The 21,028-nt window shown below is 44.4% G+C and overlaps 1 protein-coding gene and 1 non-coding gene across 3 annotated transcripts in view; one reads left to right on the top strand and one right to left on the bottom strand.

Moving 5' to 3' along the window:
* Window positions 1-3,111: 3,111 nt before the first annotated feature.
* LOC113844510 (uncharacterized) lies at window positions 3,112-8,362 on the bottom strand. 2 transcript variants are annotated; one of them, XR_011811267.1, is made up of 3 exons: window positions 5,023-8,362; window positions 4,515-4,797; window positions 3,112-3,165 (listed from the first exon to the last, which is right to left on the bottom strand). It is a non-coding gene; the product is annotated as an uncharacterized protein (transcript). The 2 variants fall into 2 exon arrangements; XR_011811268.1 differs by having other exon boundaries at window positions 4,515-5,209; window positions 5,756-8,362.
* A 2,626-nt stretch (window positions 8,363-10,988) lies between these two features.
* PPM1L (protein phosphatase, Mg2+/Mn2+ dependent 1L) overlaps window positions 10,989-21,028 on the top strand; it is an 84,373-nt gene continuing 74,333 nt past the window's right edge. Inside the window, exon 1 of the mRNA XM_072042259.1 lies at window positions 10,989-11,042. The gene's annotated coding sequence lies outside the window, so the exon portion shown is untranslated. The remainder of the gene's footprint in view (window positions 11,043-21,028) is intronic.

The following is a 21,028-nucleotide window of genomic DNA, read 5'->3' as shown; positions in this document are numbered from 1 at the left end:
AGCAATATGAACAGTGTTTCGTGTCTGCCCACACTTCTTTCTAGGTCTGAACTATTCACAAAGATGGGAATGGAAAGGACAGTAGAACACCATATTGGGTAAATGAACTTAAATTAATGCTGCTTGTTTGTTTTAAGCCCACATTTGCGAATACAAAAATTAATTCCTTTTTTTGTCAGAAAGTCACTCAGCAAGTACACGTAGCACATACGAGTGCACGCTGTGGTTAGCAGCCCTGGGAGAAAGCAACGAGCGCCTCTCGCTCTTGCATCTGCTGCTTAATAAAAACCTGCAACCAGCATCTGCAAACACCCCGATCTTCTCCCATGCGCACACACCCAAAAGCTCAACCCCCAGTGACACTGGGAAAAAGGCGTGTGAAATGAGTGCCTCTCTCTCGCGTGGCACGCAGTGACGTTAAGGATTGGATATTTTCTCGTTAAGCACGCAACTCCTGTGACATTGATGTGTAGGAGATTAACCAGCCAGCCCCGCGTCTGAACAACAACCTCCCACTCATGCAGCTTGTGCGTGTGCACAGCCAGGATAAATGATGTGCAAGGTGCTGTGGCTGTTCTAAGACACCCAAGGATGCCAGTGCCTGGTCCGGATCAAATCTGCACAGCCAGGTGAGCGTGCCCGGCTTTGGCACTAGCAGATGTGGAGCCGTGGCCTTATGCTGTCAGTGCGGCACCTCGAGCTGCTGCTCAGAGCACGGCTTCCAGGGGCAGCGTGCCCCAGCAGGTTGGCGTTTGTGTTTGTGCTCTTTTGAAACAGATTGCAAAGCAGAGTTTGAAAATAATATTTAAATCCTATCCTGTAGTTAGGAGCCATAGCGGCATGCCAGGAAAAGATCCGAATGAGTGAAATTATTGAGTATTCTTCTCTTTGTTTCCTTTTCTGGTTTTGGGGGCCTTCTGCCCTCTCCAGCTCACACATCCGAGCCCTCGGGCTCGTTGCTGTCACTGGACGGAGCGAACAGCTGAGCTGTCACTTGCAGACACCCAGGAGCCAGCCCCAAGGTAGGGTTGCAGCCTGCAAACAGGGCAGCTCCGCAGCCCGTCCTGTGCCAGCTGTTGCAAAAGAGGCAGCGGGAGGTTCGGCAACCACAGCAAACATCCAGTGGGTTTGCGCTGGGAGGACAGGGAAAGGGCGGCAATAAACAAAACTCACAAACACGCCCAGCACAATTCCTGGCTCTTCAGCCTGATGCCAGGTTCCTTTGTGTCAACAAATCCTTCGGCTGTGTGTGTAGTTGTGCTGTGATTTAGGCATTTACTTGCTTACATTAGGGGCTGACCGTTTTGAAACCAAAGGGTCGTCTTGACAACTAGTTTGATAATTGATGCGACTAAAACACTGCGTTCCCTTCTGTTCCTAAACCTCACTAAAGGCACTACATGTCCTGTGCATGAGAGCTCTTAGGAGAAAATGCAATAAATCTATCACTTTAGCCATTCTATTACTTTAATAAAACTTAAAATGGGATTATCAGCAGGAAGCGTTAAATAGGCTTGTTGTTTAAACAAACGTAGCTGGGATTGCCTACGTCCTGTCAAAAGTGTTGTAAGTTTAAACTCCTTTGCTTTCACAAATAAGCTGTTTTCATATCCTCCCTCATTTTCCCCTAATTATAAATTGGGAAAGTAACTGTACCTGGTGTTGAAATGACAAGTAACCTGATGAGTGTTTTAGTTTGTTTTGTCACAGTCTGTGACCAAATCTCAGTTCCTGAGTAACTTGATTGCCACTTCCTGGGAGCATCCTGCTCTCCTGAAGGAGGGGATATTCGAGGAGCAGCGCTAAGCTCAGAAGTTGGAGGGGAACTCACTTTGGTGCGGGTGGGAGCAGAGCTGGATTTATGTCACCCTGTGTGCGCTCTGCCTGTTCTGTCAGGCTGATGCAGAGCACTGATCTGGTTCCCAGTTTCATTGTGGTGGTGTCCCACCCCAACCAGCTCCTATGTCCCCCCTAACAAGCTGGCAGCATAGGCACATCGTGCTTCAAAGATGAAGGCGTGGACTTGAAAGGAGCCGACTGCAGGATGCCCAGCATTTGACTTACAAAATCTGAACTCTCAGGAGCTCGTGTTCCAGACACTATTCAACAGGAAGAGTGTAAAACATCCCCACCGCAACTGACCGTGTAGTTTAGTGTTTTGCATATGAAACGTGTGCTTTACCAGACTTTTAAAAGTAAAACAATTTTTTTTTAAGTCCAAGAAAATCAAAATTTTATTTTAAATTTGTATGGAATTAACCCCCTACATTTTCAATAAATCAACTGTGTTGTTTACACAATGGTAACGAACCAGTCAAATAATTCACCGCTAAATAATTGAGGCAAATGGAATAAATACTAAGATCATCACATGTATATATACGTACCAAGACTAGTTACATGGAAGCAGCTTATGGTTGTAAAATGTCATACAGAATCTTTCATGTATACATCTTTCCCGTCAGCAAAGCTGTGGCGGACCAGACCAAATACATGCCATGTCATTTCTGAAGGCAAAAACTTCATATCCAAGCAGCTCTCCCTGGAATAACAATATATGTGGCACAGTCGTTTCTGTACCAAACCCAGCTCCATAACTCCAGCCAGTCTTTAAAACTGAAAGCTCTTTAAAAAGCAGTCAGTCAAATGATAAAAACGAGGACTGTTTGAAATAGTTTTGGCAAAATAATTTGCTGTCACAGAGTCCCAGAACACAGAAGAAAACTAAGAGATACTGCGGAGTAAAACAGTGTTTGCACACACCCTGAACCTGTCTTTCTAAACAGAAGTGGAGTGTTTAAAAAAAAAAAAAAAAACACTCCTTGGATCCAGAAGCCAGTGTCAGGTTGGCAGTGTTACTTCACGATAGAAACAGCGTTCTCGTGTTGGTTTCCAAGCAAGTGCAAGAAGAATTGGAAAGCCGTGCTAATGTGGACGGGGATAAAGAGGTAAGCAGTGTACGAGATCATCACCAGCATGGTGATGTTAAAAGTGTAGAAGAGAATTTTTTCCCAGGGCTCCATGAGGTAGCTGCAGGTGATGAGCTCGAACTGGCAGTACAGCCAGTACAGATAGTACTTCATGCTCTTAAAATCCATCTTCGCCTCTGAGCAGCTGCTGGAAGTCTTCTCTATGGCAATAAAGGAGAGTTAGTAGAATAGAAACCTTTAAAACAGGAAAAAAAAGCCTTTGTATATATCATAATATTTTTATATGAATAAAATATATCGCAAAAATATGTGTGTGTATAATATATATGTATAGTATATATCAATATATCATTAAAATGAAGAAGAAAAAAGTCTATCCTATAGGCAGCACCTCCATCCTATTCGGTTTGTTCAGACTGACCAGGTTTGGTGAATGATAATTTAAAACCCAAGAGAGCTGAAATACCAAGACCACAAAACACCTTAAAGCACAAAAGATGACACCAAATAGAGACAGCCTACAGTGAGCCATTCTTTTACCCTGTCCCATAAAAAGCTCCCTTCGCACTTCTTTCTCCCTTTCTGCCTTCACTTCTAAGTCCCATCCAGACCACTGCACAATGGGAGCTGCACCAAGGAGACTCCGCAGACAGCTTCCCAGAAGCTGGTTACCCAATAATTGCTACGGGTTCGTTCTCCAAACCAAGCTACTTTCATAACTTTGCCTTGAGCTGGATTATTTCAGACTCTGTTGAAGCAGCTTAATTCACAAAGCGCTCATCCCTTTCTTTTCATCGCTCATGGATTCTGAGGGGGAGCTTGGTGGAGGTCTGGTTTCTGCCACTGCAGCTGGAATTTTAGGTCTAACTCTGCAGCTGCTGCTGGAAGACAAACTGGAAGCGTGCAGAGTGCTGCACCTACAGAACTACAGCACCAAGCTGTGCACGGACCGTGCGGCTCCTGCTGCAGCAGAGGCTGGTACAAGAATAAGAACATACACGTTTATTTTAAAGCTTTGTGTTCAGACTGATGCTAATCGTTATTCAGTGATACATCCAGTAAATATGAGAGGAATACAGAACCGGGGAAGTGAAAGGAAATCGGGACTAGGTCAGTTACTGGTGCTTCCCTTCACTCAATAAGAGGAGACAAAACAAAAGCTGCAATTCCCCACTTTTTAATTGGGAAGTTAGAACTTCTGGTGGTGTCATGAGTGTGGAAAAAAATCTCATCCCACAGAAATTAGATCAAATTTCATAGATCTAGATAGAGATTTTATCCCAACATAAGCCACTTCTAAAGCTGTTAGAGAAGCTTTGCCTTTTTTTTTCCATTTTACTCCCATAGTCTCTACATTTCTTCCCCACAGGTGAGATAAACTAGGTAATGCTTCAGTAGTTAAGAATTATTAACTGCTTTTAGTAATATCCTTACTCTGTCAGCCACACTTCTGCGCATTACAGGCAGTTTTTGCTCCATCAAATTACACTTAAGCCTCTTACCAAAGAAACACATCACCAACCTACCTTAAGGAAAGGCTTTTCTTACAAAAAAGGGCGCAGATTCTGTAAAATTAGGACTTACCCCTTCACCTCTCCCTGCTGCCAAAACGTTTGGATGTGAGCTGCCTCCCGACGCTCCTGCCTCCTGCAGCTGAGCGGCTGCCCCACACATGGAGCTGCAGAGACAATTACCTTTGATCCTCAATTACAGAGTGTGGCCTCCACACCCCGCCCCTCTCCACTCTTGCTGAAATCTCCTCTGGCCAAAGCTCTGCCTTATGCAACAAGGACACCCATCGCCTGGCTCGGCACCGCGCTCCAGGCAGCGTTCATCTGACAATTTGGACGGAGTCAACGCTGAAGATCTGCGGGGAGGTAGGAACACGCCAGGCTGGAACACACTTTTTAGGAGAATCAGCCCAAAATGTTTACAATTAGTGTTTTCCCTCGTTACAAATCTCAAAAACTCGACCTCTGCTCCTTGTGGGACCTTCCAAGGCAGCTGCCCTGGTTCCTACAAGGTGCAATTTGATGTCTGTGCAGAGCTGTGGTGTCAGAGTCATGGAGCCACAAAAATGCAGCTCAATTACCATGTCACAGGAAAGCCTTGGGTGAAGCCACCACCTCCTGCAGCCTCGGCTTGAAACTCCTTTCAGAAAGCCCCCAGCCCTCGCCGTGTCGGGGTCCCTCCTCCAGGCCTGCTCTGGGAGCAGCAGGATGGCAGAAGACGGGGCCGGGATTTGGGTGAGGAAAGGCGACAAGTTTGCCTTAAAAACACTGCAGAATTAAACCAAGCCGTGAGTGCTCGAAGCATTTTAATGATCTAATTTGACAAGTAAATTAGGTAGAGATCTGCATAATACATTATGTTCCAAACTATCTGCCTGCAGTCAAATCATCTCCAAATATGAATCAGCTTCATTGGGGAAGAATATGCCACAAGCAAGGTTCGGGCATCCTTGCCGCACCTTCTTTCTTCCCTTAGCAAACAGCCTGGGCTGATCTGTTAGGAAATGCCGACCTTCTCCCACAGCCTTTTTATTTCCATGCTTTTCAACAAAATCAGGCTTTTTTAATTCAAAACCTGCCCGGTTCACATGGAAGTTTCAGAAGTGGTAAACCAGTGCCTCCGGCAGCGGTTCCGATGCCCCATCCCAGCAACTATTTTCCCCCAGACCTCCTCAGCTGAGTGTTGCAGCAGAGCACTGGGGGTGGGAGAAGGCATTTTTAGGGTTTTCCCAAACACAACCCTGGAGCAGCGCCGGCTGGCTCCCCACAGTGCCCGCATTTTAGCAGGCCAGCGTCCTGCTCCATTTCGCTCACCCTCCAAAACAACGCAGGGAGCGGAGCCCTGGCTCTTTGCTTTGCCTCTCACAGCTCCACGACCATCGAAGCTTTCCCCCGAAGCCAGAAGCCGTGGAAGGGGTCGGTGGCGGCGCAGGAGCAGAGGCCTGCTCACAGGAATGAAATGTTCGGCTCAGCAGAATCCAGCCGTGACGTGATGCTGTAAGCACGGCAGTGCAAAGCCCCAGGCGCGCTCTCCTCCGTGCTTTCTGCGCAGCCACTCCTGCTGCTTCTCCCAGCTTCTACCCCGGGGGGGAGCAGGAACTGGTGAATACCTTCCACGGTTCATAATCACGCGTATGGCTTCATTCAAAGTACAAAATGTGCCTGGAATGCCTACCTTTTGTGCCAGCATTAGCCTACATGCTTAAAGGTCCTTTTATCTCACAGAGAATAACTAGAAAGAGCCTTCAAGACTAAAAACAAACAAACAAAAACCCACGCTGTACTTGGTGATACACAGATGGGTGACTGGAGATGCAAGGATAAAGCCTTTTGTTGCAGAGTGGGTTTGCTGCAGCTCCGAGGAGCAGCAGAGACCTCCCCAAAGAGCCCCCTGCCCGGAGGGGTGTCCCCGTCCCCTCTTGAACCTTTCCGGAGCCGTGCGGAGCCTTGGCTGCAGCTCTCCGACACAGATGCGTATCTGGAGTCAACTTATCTGTGCTCCAGGAAACCTGCCCCTGACTCACAGCGTTGCATCAACACAAATTTGCATTAATCTGGCAAAGGGGAACGTGAGGAGGGCAGGGTAATGTCATGAAGGCTTTATTGCAAATTCCTGAGAGCCATCACCAGTCACCCTTCCTCCTCCTTAACTAGCAGTGTCCAGCTCTGGGGTTATTTCATTACCAAACCGGTCGCTGCAGCTGCTGGTGGAACAGAAACTGGGGATGGGAATGCACACAGCAGGCTGCTGGGCTCTGCCTCCCTGAGCCCCACACCTCCATCCCGCGGCGTCCTGCTGAGCTGTCCCCTTCTCAGGCCCTCTTCTCCCTCCGATGGTGTGAGCACCTGCAAGGCAAGGATTTAGGGACGTGAGCCTCTGCACAAGCTGATCCTGCAGCCACCAAACGACTGATTCTGGTGGTTTTCAGGCCTTTTCATGCTGTTGCCCAGGTTTGCACCGAGGCAGGCGGGTAATTAAACACCAAAACGCCTTTTTACTGCTGCTCGCTCTGGTTTGCAGGCAAACAAAGTTGAACCCAGCCACATAAAAGGTTGTGCAGTGACACATCGCTCATTCTTTTTAGCATGGGAAACGTGAATTAAAAGATCAGGCCAGAAACATTCAAAAGAAATCACCAGCCCCCTCTTTTTCAGCTCAGTGAGGCTCCCCGTACGATAAAGCAGAGACTTTGGTTTATGCAGAATTCAGCAGATTAGCTCCATAAGCAGAAATTTGTTTTGTTTCCCATTATTTTGTGCCTTACAATGGGATTCTCTGAGGTCTAAGAAGGAGTAAACCCACCCTGAGTGATTCTTTTCCATGCCCAGCTGAAATTGGCCCTGGGTTAAAAGGTGTGGTATGGGGGAGTGCAGAGCTAGGGGTAGGGGAAGGAAATAAACCTCATTTCTGGAGAAAACCAAGCTGAAAATGCCTGCCATGGCTCTGCCTCACACCTGAAGGCTGCAGGAAATGATTTATCTGCCCATTTAAAACTAAGACAGTGGAAAATAATTGAAGCAGAAACTTAAGGCGATCAGGGCAGTTTTCTCTCTGATCTGCCCCGTGTCTGCCCCACACAAAGCAGGACCCAGACAAGCTGGGTTCGTCATTAAAGCACCCTTGAGTTCCTTTGATCCCTTTTGGCTCCAGCACCGTTTGGAAGGCCAGCTCAGGGCTTGTTCCTGGTGTCGCCCCTATCACAGGCTCCAGAAACAAGGCTGCCTCGGTTTGAGCTCTTGCAGCTGCAGCTCTGAGTCCCTAGCACGGTTCTGTTCCACACCAACCTCCTCCTGCCCTCTCCCTTGAAATCGGGAACGTGGCCAGGCCTGGCAGGACACAGCCGTGCTCTTCTCACCCAGCCGCAGGTGCTGGAGGAAGGAGGGGATGGAAACACCCCCCAGGGGGCAGGAGATGCTGGGAGGCTGGGCAGGCCAAGGCAGCCGAGGCTAAGATGAGCTTCACCTGCTGTGGAGTCACACCGCCGGATAATTTGCTCGCAAATGGTGGCGCCAACCTCCTCCCATGAACATCTGCAGCTTCTGATGCTTATCCTGCGTCCTCAGGACACCTGAGCACCAGCTTCGCAGCACAAAGAAAGCCAAGGATAAGGAGGGGCTCCTACAGTGCGATGTCAGCCTGAGCTGCCAACAACATCACGCTGCAGCAGAGAGCCAGAAGAACCCACGCCGCTGTTCTTGGAAAGGAGCAAAAATGCCCTGTCGTGAAGAACAAGCCAATTCTTCGAAAGGCTCTGCTCTGCATGATGTAAAATACCTGGCATGTGGATCCACACACCCGGGCACACAGGTTTAGCTGCCGGGGTATCACCCCTGGAATCAGGCTGTCAGACACCCACAGCAGCACAAGATGAGGGCTGCATCTTGATGGGGACTGTATCTTGATGGGGATTGTATCTTGACGAGGGCTGTATCTTGATAAGGAATGTGCCTTGGCTCCAGCTTATAGGCCATTTGTAATGCAAATAACATGTTTTCATTATTACATTGTTGTCTGCCTGAATCATCCAATTTCCCAGCATGGTGCTTCACACCTGGTTAGACCAGTTCAAGAACTGTTTTAAGTCTACACCAAGACATATGTTTAAGTTAGTGAAACCATGGACACTAATGATCTCCAAAAGCATAAGGAATATGCATAGCAGGCCCAGAAGGATCAGGGACACACTATTTTGGTATGATGTAAGATGAGTGTTTGTGGGCTTCAGCCCACCAGTGTCCCACCAGTATATCAATCTCTCCTGTAGTGCAGTCTGCTCAACTGAGCATGGTTCATTTAGGGACAGAAAAGCTAAAGAAGCCTCCGTGATCCTGGATCGAGCAGCTAAGCTCTGTGCTTTCCCTCTTGATGCTTCTCTGGGCAACGTTCACCAGTTACAGATCTTTTCCCTGGTGTTGCTGATGCTGTGGTGTCACTCAACGTGTAACCGATGTTGTTTCAGGTGCAAAGCAATTATAACAGAAACGGAAAAGCTGCCTAAAAAGAGTTTAAAATGTTGAACTGTACAAATAAAAAGCCACAGCTGGGTTCCACAGCTGAGTGCACAACATGGGGCTGAATGGGGAGCTCTTCTATGACCAAGATTTTCCTGTTCTGTAATTCCTAGAATCATTTTTGAGTTTTAATTTAAAATAGGGCTAATACACCACTTGCTATCTTGCAGACCTTGAGCACAGGATGTATGAAAAACAGACTGAGAGAGCTCTCACTGTTCCCGCTGAGGAGAAGAAATTTCATTCAGATTTTAATAGAAAAATAGGTGTGCATACAGCAAACAAGATGCACAGTAACAGTCATATTTATGAGAAATAGTGTGCCCTATGAAATTTAGGCACAGTGGCACAGGATGGGAATCAGGGGCTTTGCATTGGCACTGGTCAGGGACATCATATCCTCCTGCACTGCCTTCTCCTCTTGTTGCTTCTCCCTTCCTCATTCACATCAGCAGTGTGTGCACCTGTGGTGAACAGTCTGAGCACACATTTCAGCAATATACTTCAATGAAACTCCACCTTTAATTAAGAACTCTGAAGCTGATTCAGGTGTCCTCCTGCAGCAAAACTGAGCCTGGAGAAATGACAGAAAGGTAACGCAAACTTCAGCTGTGCTGCTGGCAAATACAATTGTCTGCCACATGTGTGTGGAGCAGAGCGCTGCTATACATAGGCTCCGGGTGGCAACAGCTGCGGTCCCCATGTGCTCCGTTAGCATTTTCACCACATTTCCAGGAAGGCGCTCAGCTGCCTCCTTCTGTCAGAGGCAGCGAGGGAAGCCCAAAGCCTTTATGACCTAGCCCAGAAGCAAAACAAAACAAAACAGTGGGCAAGGATTAATTTTAAAGCATCATAGCATGTAAAATTCGTCATAGATCCCCCATCTAATGCTGAAACCACAGGAGCTTGGTGTATGGAAAAGAACATCACAGTTTGGGAGCACTGAAAGGACTCCAGGTGCTGTTTGCATGGTGTTTGCACCCAGGAGCACCAAGATCCCCACAGCAAGAATCAGCCGGCCATCAGCAGGTCTAAGGACTGTGTTTCTGGGAGGAAAGACAAGTGACTCGAGATCTGTTTTTTTTTAAGAGAATATGCAGGATGGAAGGATGAGCTCAGTGGTGATGTCTTGCTGTCACTAAGGTGTACCTGAAAATCCCCAAACCCATGTCCCTTCACAGGGAAGAATAATGATTCTCATTCACACCTCGGTTGGGACGTATAAAGCCTGCCTGAAGGATTTACCACGCTAAGGGAAGATTTCAGGGCTGAACTAGGCGTTTCAGCCCAGCCCAGCACCACATCCAGCTGCAGCCAGACTCAGTCTCGATCTGAGGAGCAGGCACGGTGTCCCTGTGAGGCGGGAGCCCTTGGTCCTCTCCTCGCAAGGGGACGGTGAGTCATAAATCAAACTCAAGGGGGAAAATAACCATATAAAAACCTCGTTCAGGTCTCAGCTCTCTGCTACAAAGCAGAGAGAGGACCCGACGTGAAAAAAATCTCCTCAACACGCCCCGCTCCCCACAGCCCTGCCGGCCCCTGGCCGCCTCAAAAGCCCCGCTGTGGCAGCTGCCTACAACTCCCAGCAGCCCCCTCGTCAGAGAGCAGCTCATGGAGTGGGCGGTACATCGCAAAGGCTGCTGGGAGTTGTAGTTCCGAGAAAAGGGCGGGAGAACGGGCTCCCACAGCAAGGCGCAGCGCGGGCTGCGGGCACACCGTGAGAGGAAAAATCCAGCGGGGGCATAGCGGGAGGGAAAAAATTGTGTCTGCGTCGGTGACAGAGTAGGAACAATCGTACAGAGCACAGAAATTCCTTGTTGTAGGGTTTTTATTGTTGTCACTGCATCCCCTCACCTCACAATCTGTCCAGCCTAGAGCCAGCAGCAAGGTTCCATGTGAGTTTCAAGTGAATTTCACTTCTGCTTTTTTTAAGATTACATTTTCTTCCAACTCAGGCAGCAACACTTTCCAAAGAGTGTGGTTTACTTACATGAGCCTGTGTTTTTCACCTCAGGTGGAGTGACAAACCCAGAAGGCCAGCTGCTGCCGTCACGCGGAGCCCTGCATGTAGACCGTGCCCATAGCTTTGGTACGTTGCTTTGCATCATAGCCATGTACTTGCTGAATAGAATCCAAATTAGCTATAAGAAGAGGAAATCCCAGGTAAAAATCTAATCAGGCATATGTTTTTTACAACCATAAGATAATTTATTTAGAGTTTTATGAGGAACAAAATCACTCCTGCCTTCCCTAAATGATCCATTGGAAAGGCAAATGTGCAGTCAGTGTGGCACGGAGGTCTCTGGAGGAGTTCAGTACCACAAAGTATTACACACTTTTCTGTAATTGCTTTAAAAAGTCATATTCGAATGTGTTAGCAAACCCCTTTGCTCTTTTTTTTTTTTTTTTCTTTCTGTCTAGACACAGGGATTTTCACTGGAATAAAATTTGTTGGTGTCTTTCTGATTTTTTTGTTTGTTTGTTTGTTTTGTTTTGTTTTCTGCATTTTTTCCTTTAATTTTGAAGGAGATTGTTGCCATTCTAGCATGGATCCATCCTTGCCTCTTCAAACACTGGGTGTAGGTTCTCCTCGGTGTGCAGAGCTATGCCCAGCTGAATGGTCCCTCCAGAGGAACCGGGCATACGACCACAACTGTGGACACGAATAATTTGTCAGGTTGAGGAACCTAAATAAGATTTACAAAGATATTTAATGCATTACTCACATTTGTCTTTAAGAGGTTTTAGTTTTAAATATCTTTGAGCTATAAATATTAGAGTAGAAATGGCATGTTCGCTTGGTTACTTATTCTCTTTCAGTGAAATCCTGAATGGATTGAATCCTATGTGGAATAAATAATGTAAAAAGTGAAAATAGTGCAAGGGGAATGCACTAGGAAACAGTATAATTAATCTAAATCATACATATTCTTTCAAGTAGGACACATCAGTCAGTGTATATGAGCTTTATCTAAAGCCTATTTCAAGTTTTAACCTTCACCAATGTCATCAAATTAAAAGTATTTGTAACTTTGTATGCACTAAATTTTCTTTTCCCCTATACTATAAAAATTATTTTTTAATCTATACTGCTTTATGAGGAGAAAGGATAATCTATGTACTGCCGAAAGAAAAATGTTGTATAAATGACATATAACAATAGACAAATTGCTATAAGTTTATCTTCTGCTAAGAGACTATACCAGGCTGCTGCCTCTTGGGTGCCTTTTATAGGACAGAAGATAGTTCTCAGTGAAATTTAATCTGCAATAGGAGGAGCAGAGAAGACAATTGAAGACTAAGGAAATCAATTGTTTTGTGAATTGCTGACTCCTAGGAACTAGAGAATTGAACATCCTAACACTAGCATGAAAGTGGGAACAGGGATGCTACCCAAATAAAGAACAGGGATTTGTATCTTTCCAGGCTGAAACAATTAGTCACTGCTTCCTACAGAACTCAGAAGGCAATAACCAGGCGATTTCAGCCCAGCAGATCCCACCTCCCACTGGCAGGTCTGAGCTCAGCTCGCAGAGAGGATCGTGCCCGTGCTTTGATCAGCATCTCTGTGCTCCCAAACAGCTTCCAGCTGCAAAGCAAAGCAAAGGGGCAGCAGGAGGGAAAATGCCAGCACGCTGGGGCCGGCTGTGCAGCACAGAGGCAGCTAAGTCACCTCACGCTGCCGTGGAGCCCAGCACTGTGGGGCTGAGGCGTGTGTTTGGCAATTGCCTCATCACGGTCAGCAGTGCCTGTCACCGCTTCCAAAGCACAGTGCTTGAGGAGTCAGTGTCACCTTTTCTTCTTGCAACACTAATTAATTAGACTCCACACTGTAACAGGCACAAAGGATGTTTGTGAATCTTACCGTTGCCCTGTAGCCATAAAAATATGCATCTCAGGACAGGCAGATTGAGCAGAAATGTTAGAATTAATTAGCTAAATTAGCAGATAAAGCAGTTTCTGAATTAGGACATTCATACTAGCTCCTTAAAACTATCTATGTGCCCCAAGAAGATATGCTTCTCTTTTGCCAAGAATTTTTTCTCAAACTTTTTACTGTGGAACATAAAGGGGAAAAGGCTTGTTTTCAGGTCTAATGATCAAATTTTGGCATTAAAGGATAACGTCCAATATGGAAGACACTTGTAAGTTTGAGTGTGTCAGACAGTTGAATCTGCAACAGAATGCTTCAGTTTATGTTCAGAATTAATTTACCAAGCCAGAGGACTAAAAGTTTAGTATTTTAAGAGATCTATGAACAATATTTAAATAGCCTGCAAAGTTGCTACATATACAAAATGTTGCCTCTATGTTCGTTTGTTTCTCTGACTTCATTTACTTTTCAACCAGTCTTTCTACATAAGATGCTTTATACAACACCAGGACTAAAATACACAGAATTGCACCCTCATATTTTGCTTAACAATGCTGCAGTTCACTGTTCTCCAGGATCCATGGATTTGGAACTCTCATACAGCTTTTTTATGTTAGCTCCATCTATGCTTTGCAGTAGCACCTAACAGAGAATTGGATCCATCTTGTATTTTATTCCTATAAGGTCCAGATAATGAAGTTGATTAATGGTGAATGAGAATTTGAGCCATTTTTTTTTCTTAATCTTTATGACTTTTCTATCAGAAAACAAGTCCTGCATTTCTGCACTGTCAAGATAATCAGTGATGCTGCCTCTTTATTCATATTTTTTTGACAGAGGTTCAGGCATTTTCCCGTATCTGAATTCTCTTTATTTAGATATTTTTACGTGCCCCAGTTTCTCTAGGACTATGGCATAAGAAACGGGGCTGTATTTTCAACGTAATTCCCAAATCACCCCTGACAAAAAATTTGAAGGATTATTAGAACTGTTCTAGAAAACTGCAGGAAAAATAAAAGGAATATAAACATACCCACAGCTTGTCATTTACAGCAATATCAAAACAAGCTGACTTCCTACTATTACACACTGGGTTCGTATGTATGCACGTGTGGCAGAACAGTGTATATTATTCTAGTGTACGATAACACCATGTTATTTTGTCAGCTTTAGCAGTATTCCTATAAAACACTCTTTTTTGTGTGTGTGTGAAATTTCTTGGGTTTTATTGTTGCCTTCTGAAAACTATGTCATACTGTTGCAAGGAACTGATTTACGGACCAGCCAGGGTAGCTTTATTTTCAGTGTAATTAAGCACTACCAGTGGGATACTATCTTTTATACACATACCTAAAAGGTGGCTTCACAAGCAACAGCATACTGGCATCATTGAACACGACAGTAAATGGCCTCGCTTCCATGGGAAGAGAAATAAATAAGTGAGAGCAATGAACACAAAGCAGAACCAGTTAAATGCCCTCTGGAACATTTTCATTCAGCTCTGGTTCTCTGTAATTTAATCCTCCTTTCAGTTACGTTCAGCAACTTTTCACCTAGGAGTGATCTGCCAAAGCACTGGGTCTTTGAGCCAGGTGGTCTCATTTTGAACATTTTTCTCTGTGTTTCTCTTTGTATCCTTCTCTTATTAATAGCCATTTGTCAATGTAGAATTTTCAGAATTTTAGTATAGATGTAAAAATATCTTCTTTTATATGTATCCGTCTTTATGATTAATAACAAAAGTAGTGACAGGCCTACAAAGACTGATTCCATTCAAAATCATAAAAGGATTTCATCCCGCCTTCTGATCTGGTGTTAAATGAGGACATTTTCCATTCTGAAAGAATGAGGCATTGCTACTCCACATAAACGAAAATCTGAGCTCACAGTCTAATTTAATCCAAAAAGGGAAGAACGACTCCTGCTTGAAAAATGCAGACGTGATCATCAAATGACAGATAAGGTCAGTGGGAAATCATATCTTAGAAGAAAACTAAACCAAAGGATTTACAGATGCAAGGTGGCATTTACTATTAACTTTTACAGTGTAAGTAAACAGAAACGTTTCTCAGCAGGAATTAGTACTCGGAGGGTAGCTTTTGGATCTTCATGGATTTATGAACCATGTTCAATTATGTTTTTAATTCTTCCCTCATACACAGCACTTTATCACCTTCCCACCTATCAAAGCACCATAAAAATAGGACTCTGCCACTCCAGAGAGACTTTTTGTTTCCAGACTTCACAGACTTACTATTAAAGCCCATTTCATGTTTCATAAATTTTTATATCAAACGTTCATCCCTGGCTTGCTTTCCTATCTGGATGACATACTGGATCCTATTCTGAAGATAAATTAAATCCTTTCAGCCATATTTCCCTCATTCCAGATGTAGCCCTAGAGAATCTCTGTAAAATATCGTTTGACAGGGAGAGAAAACAAAGCCCATTTTGAAAACAAAGGGCAAAATTATCCAGTTTGTCTTATTGTTAGTTATTGGAATCCTCTTCAGCGTTGCTAATACCAGTGTAGTAGTTGTTGCTTTCCTGCCTCTACAGACGCAGAGGTCAGTCAGTAGGAAGGCTTCTAGTAAGGGACGTTTTGTCGATACACCCTTAGCTTGCAATGGCTGGAGAAAGGGAGAGCTCTGGGCACAAAGCAGTCATCTTAACTGTAATCCTGTCACTGATTCTAATAGCAGAGCGATGTATCAGGCAGAGATTCAGATGTGGTTAAATGATACCAGCGTGTCTCTGTGAGTCATTCAGAAATTTGCATCTCATGGAAGGGATTGTGTTTGGCTTCTGGTTGTCAGATATGTCCATATGTGACATTTCAGCCAAGTACATGTAATGCAGGACTACCTGGTGTTCTTTCACATGATTCGTTTTTAAAGGATGGCCAGGGAAGCAGTTTTCCACAAAACAGTGTTAGAATTTTCAAATGCTTTGATTTAAAAAATATGTATATAGTATGAAAACTATAAAACAAATGTCAGGGATTCCTTAAATGGATATTTATAGCAACTCTGATATGTAAAATATCCTTTTAAATATTTCTGAACAGCCAATACAAAGAAGAATCTCAGGCCGTTTTTAAAACTAGATCCTCAGGCTGTTGGGAAACAGAGTAGTGTTAAGGAATTCTGTGGGCACGGTGAGAAAGCAGAGGATTTCAGCATGACAGGAGCAGCCTCCTGAACTGCTTTTGACACTGACGAAAAGTACAATGTAGCTATGCCTTTGCCCACTGTTCTTTCTACAGCCTTTCATACATGTACAGAGTTACATGGAAAAAAAAATCCAGCTTAATAGCACAACAGCACAATTATGCTATATTTGCTTTTAAATGCACAGCTATTCACATTATTAAATACTGAAGAAAATCACCATGAAACTACGTTCTGTAAGAAGAACTTGTATTTAGCAACAATACAGGAGGTATGGAAAGAATTATAAACCCTTCCTCAAGTCTTTCACTAGTTTATCAATGTTTGCCTTAACAGTGCAGCACGTTGTGCTTATTCTCCCTCTGTGGTTTTGACATTTTCTTATTTATTTATTGAGGTACAATGACAAAAAAACAGGAGGTCCCCAGCTTTGAAACAAATACCACAAACAGCTACAGGTAGATCATTACCCTCAGAGCTAGTCCCATGGATTTCAGTAGTATGCGTGTTCCTGAGATAAATGCAGGACAGCCATATATAGCAAAGCACACACCGAAGGTCAGCGAGACTATTTATGTGCTTAACTGCCTTTCCAGTGCAAGGGCACAGTTAAAAAACTTTAATTTTAGATTCTTCAGCAGAACTCAGCTATTTGGAGAAACAGATTTCAAGACAAGACTTAATTAAACGTCTCTTGGTATTAGAGAGGCATAAAGACTAAGTGAGCTTAATAAACTTCAGGAAGTAATGGAGCAGGTTTAGAAAATGGCAGCTGCGGTTTCAGATACATATTACTTCACTCCAGCATAGCTTAGCCAAAGTTTAAAGCATATATGTCCATTTAAAATGAGATTTCTTCTCCTCTGCAGAGAGGTTCTGACTGACATGCTGTCTTGTTCTGTCATTCCTGTCTTGATATTTGCCAGCATGAAGCATCTCAAGCCCTTGAGAACCCATTTGATTGGGCTTATAGGTTTTTATTACCTACAATTGAGTCTGCCCAAAAGTACTTTAATTTCTTACTTCTTCTCAACTTCTGAATTAAAACTTACCTAAGAGAACTGTGTGCTGTCTCAAAATGTATTTTACACAAGTCAACATTTACTGGCCCTGCTTCAGCTCCTTGTCTGGAATCTGCCAGACTTCTCCTTACATCTCAGCAGTGCTGATTTTCTTGAGAGTCCTTGTTACTTGTAGTTTCAGGTAGAAAACGTATGAAGATGTAAAAAATAACAATCTCAAAGACTTACAAGTAATATGTTTCATGTCTTAATCGCTGGAGGAAAGAAGTATGAGAGTGTTCAGTATTTTTCACTGTGGTTCTGCAGTTTCATGCGTGCTGATTGAACCAGCCCTTGAGAAAGGAAACTCTTTAAAGGGCACCAGGCTCAGAGGCACAGGAAGAGTGAGGGCTTCCATCTTTTACTCAGGACAGGTTGTAAATACAGATTGCTTCACTTCCAAAGAGCATTGTGATTCAAGACTCCTGTGAATTTTCAGATCTAGAGAGGCCAGATAAAGGAAAGCAATATAAGGAAATAAATGTGCACACAGCCCACAGATTCTGCACATTATGCTATGTTTTGTGTTTCTATCCTCAGATACATCAATTCAGGAATTAATTCCTGCTTGGGAACATAACTAGCAGAACTCAGATTTTGGCTGGTAGCCCAGCTCCTCTCATATAAGTGCATCAGCCCTCTCCAGTTCCATTTCCAAAACCATAGCACCACGTATTTGTTACACAGAAAGCGCTGCTAATGTTTAGCGAAGCTCTGAAATTATTTCTCAAATACTTTACTTTTTCCATTACGGCAAGGAGCAGGAAGGAGAAGCAGTTTTATCTGCACAGCTATCTGGTTTTAGTTCTAAAGTGAAGGATTAATTCTAACACGAAGATGTTTCTGCTCAGTTGATCCGCTTATCCCAAGGTACATTGCTAATGCTTAAAAGTTCAACGAGAAATGTTACGAGCCCGCAGACAAAGGGCTGTGTTTCCTTTGTGGTGTCAGAGCTGAGTGTGGTCTGTGCCCTTCTTCTGCAGCAGGTCAAGACAAAACGCAGTAGCCCTGCCCCTCTCACGCCACCCCAGCACCACTCCAGGACATCAGAGGCACCTTCCCTTTACTTTGTGTCTCTCCTTTGTAACTCCCATGAGCAACAACAAGCAAGATTCCTAAGCATCCACTGTGCCTCTGTCAGGCATCGCAGAGTGAGGAGTCTAATTGGTGTTGCAAGAAGAAAAAGTGGCAGGGCACGCTGACTCCTGAAGCACCGTGCTTTGGAAGCAGTGACAGGCACTGCTGACCGTGATGAGGCAATTGCCAAACACACGCCTCAGCCCCCAGCACTGGGCTCCACAGCAGCGTGAGGTGACTTAGCTGCCTCTGTGGTGCACAGCCGGCCCCAGCGTGCTGGCATTTTCCCTCCTGCTGCCCCTTTGCTTTGCTTTGCAGCTGGAAGCTGTTTGGGAGTGCAGAGATGCTGATCAAAGCACGGGCACGATCCTCTCTGCGAGCTGAGCTCAGACCTGCCGGTGGGAGTGGGTCTGCCAGCTGGAAGAGGTGGGATCTGCTGGGCTGAAATCGCCTGGTTATTGCCTTCTGGGTTCTGTAGGAAGCAGTGACTAATTGTTTCAGCCTGGAAAGATACAAATCCCTGTTCTTTATTTGGGTAGCATTACTCATGGATAAGGCACTGCACAGGCAACTGAGAGACAGAGCCCCTGAATAAGGAGCTGACAGTACCAGCAACTGATCAGATTACCAGCTAAGTGTCTCCAACTCCCATATTAAATAAAGTTGTGCTTATTTTCTTTGCATGCACAAGATTTGCTGGTCATTCTGGATAACACTAGCTAGCAACAGCAACCAGTAATGACAACGAGGTTAAGAAAAGCAGGAGATACAGAACTTTATAAGGGGTTCATGGTTTAACAATGGATTCCACTGTGTTTTTTTTTGTTGTTGTTGTTTTGTTTTTTAATTCTGGTTAAAAATTATTTCAGTTCCTTGGCAAAGCAGGTTTCCTGACTGTCAACTTAAAAGTAAAGGTCAGCAGAGAACAATGTTTTCGGAGATGTCATTAACTATAAATAAAGCAGTTGGTAACATCTGATAAACGGCCTCCTGCAAAGGGATGCATGAAAATACATTCCCGTCCTTCTGCGTGCTCCCTCATCCTTTGTTTGCTTCTTTCTCCTTGACTGAAGGCAGCTGCCAGTCACTGTGCGCCCTCTAAACAGACACTGTGGTTGTGGCAAATTTTGTGAGTTGTGAGCATGCTGAAACCACGGAGCCTGCATTTAGTGCTGCCTTGCTACCACCAGCGTTTCCCATACGCACGTGCAGAAATGAGTCCTCGATGGCTGGAAGCAGCAGTAGGGAAGCCCGCAGCTGTCTGAAGCTCATTTTCCCATCTGGTGTCAGCTTCACAGTCTGGTGCCTCAGGAGACTTAGGATTGATGTGGGAATTAGCAGGGGGAAAAAAAAAAAAAAAGTAGCTATAAAAGAAAATTAAAACAAAGTCATAAAATTCTCTTCTAGTCAAATGATTTTCCCCATTAAATTACGGCTCCTATGCGGCAAATCTGCATCAGGGTGAAGCAGATGGTGCCGTGGTGTGTGTATTTCACAAACTGGGAAAGAGGAGAGACAGTTCTGACAGCTGAAGGTACCAAGCCGTGCAGCTATTCTAGCACAAGCCGTGCAGCTCGGAGCTTACCAGACATATTGCCCAGGAGAAGATGGAGAACAAACAGAAAGAAATGGTTTTCACTGCAGACACACACATGGAATAGATGACACATAAAACATCCTGGAGTAGGAGTTGTGTTTAGGATTATTGCTTTTCTGCCTGCACCCAGCTCTTATGAGCCCAAACTTTCCTGTAGGATTCAGTGGAGCGTGGAGATCTGAACACCTCGGAGTGTCTTAGCACTAATGCCTAACAGGATTTTAAAGTCTTCTTTGTGAGTATCACTCACAATTTATTTCACTGTTGTTGTTCTTGGTGGTGGTGTTTTCCCCTATTACTTCTGCATTTCTTGAGCTTTTGGATCTCTCTTGGAGAAGGATTTTGGCTGTGTCCCACGGACGTCAGCAAGGCTCCTTCAGTTTGCTGTGGTGGCTCGTTAGAGGATGTCTGAGTCTCTTCCTCCCCCTTCCACTTCCACAATACACGTCCCATTTGAGCCCCAGAGGTACGAATGCTTCAGCTGGATGTACTGAACCCACCTCAAGCAAATTCCAAGCACTGGGCACAGATTTAAAAAAAATGTAATTTAAAAAATCATGGAAGTCTTACACTCTCTGTACCCCAATTAAAAATCAGCTGAGTCCACAGTTAATTTTCACTTCAGAATAGACACAAAAGGCACCCGTAACCTCAGTTCCCCTCTCATCTCAGTACTGGGACCAGCCTAGCTTGACTGACCCAGGGATCTGCTCCAGACTGCAGCCCGTAATGTTCTGCATACAAATGTATCTGGAAGAAGTGAAAATGCAAACCTGGAATTAAAATGTATAAATCAAATTTGTAGTCTCTTGCTTAATGCAAATTAAATGGTCTACAACATAAGACAAGAAACAGCTGCTAAACTGAGTAAAAATTAATGAAGAAGAAAATTAAGATTCCTTTGTTATTGATTTTTATCAATTTGTGTTCAAATCTCAGAAAGATTTCACAAGAAGGCTGCCAGTTCATCGCTAATTCAAAGTGATTCTAAATTGCTCCATTTCTATTTTTATTTTGCTTGCATACCTTGGAGTTCTTCATGAAAGTGGTACGTTCGTGAGGCAGTAATCTACCGGCAAATACTTTACAAACATTTCCAGATATATCCTCACCGAGCAGCGATGCAAAGTTACGCTGCTATTTAAATGAAGGCACACTTCAGATAGCAGCTTTGGCAGTCAGGATCATCTTCAGCTTTATCTGCTGGGCTTTTCTGGCGATGTTTCAGTCATGCTCCAATTCTCAGTGAATTAATCTCTGGAAACTGACAGGGAAAAAATGTGGTTTGAATAATTA

This window comes from Anas platyrhynchos, chromosome 9, assembly GCF_047663525.1.
Source record: "Anas platyrhynchos isolate ZD024472 breed Pekin duck chromosome 9, IASCAAS_PekinDuck_T2T, whole genome shotgun sequence".
In the NCBI taxonomy this organism is placed as follows: Eukaryota; Metazoa; Chordata; class Aves; order Anseriformes; family Anatidae; genus Anas; species Anas platyrhynchos.
Note: the sequence above shows the minus strand (reverse complement) of the source record. Positions and strands in the feature narration are given on the sequence as shown.